The sequence below is a fragment of the Grammomys surdaster genome, unplaced genomic scaffold (assembly GCF_004785775.1).
Source record: "Grammomys surdaster isolate TR1022 unplaced genomic scaffold, NIH_TR_1.0 167, whole genome shotgun sequence".
In the NCBI taxonomy this organism is placed as follows: Eukaryota; Metazoa; Chordata; class Mammalia; order Rodentia; family Muridae; genus Grammomys; species Grammomys surdaster.
In genome coordinates, this window is record NW_021604615.1 from 8,476,733 (window position 1) to 8,476,991 (window position 259).

The window sequence follows — 259 nt, forward strand, 5'->3', positions numbered from 1 at the left end:
GATGATGGGCCATTCCATGTAGTGAGTGGTGCTGTGACTGAGTCCCCTGATGATGGGCCATTCCATGTAGTGAGTGGTGCTGTGACTGAGTCCCCTGATGATGGGCCATTCCATGTCGTGAGTGATGCTGTGAGTCCCCTGATGATGGGCCATTCCATGTAGTAAGTGGTTCTGTGACTGAGTCCCCTGATGATGGGCCATTCCATGTAGTAAGTGGTGCTGTGACTGAGTCCCCTGATGATGGGCCATTCCATGTAGT

General features: G+C 52.5%; 1 protein-coding gene across 1 annotated transcript in view; it reads left to right on the plus strand.

Moving 5' to 3' along the window:
- The window catches only part of Upf3a (UPF3A regulator of nonsense mediated mRNA decay), a 13,489-nt gene that overhangs the window by 6,652 nt on the left and 6,578 nt on the right, over positions 1-259 (plus strand). The gene's annotated exons all lie outside the window — the stretch shown is intronic.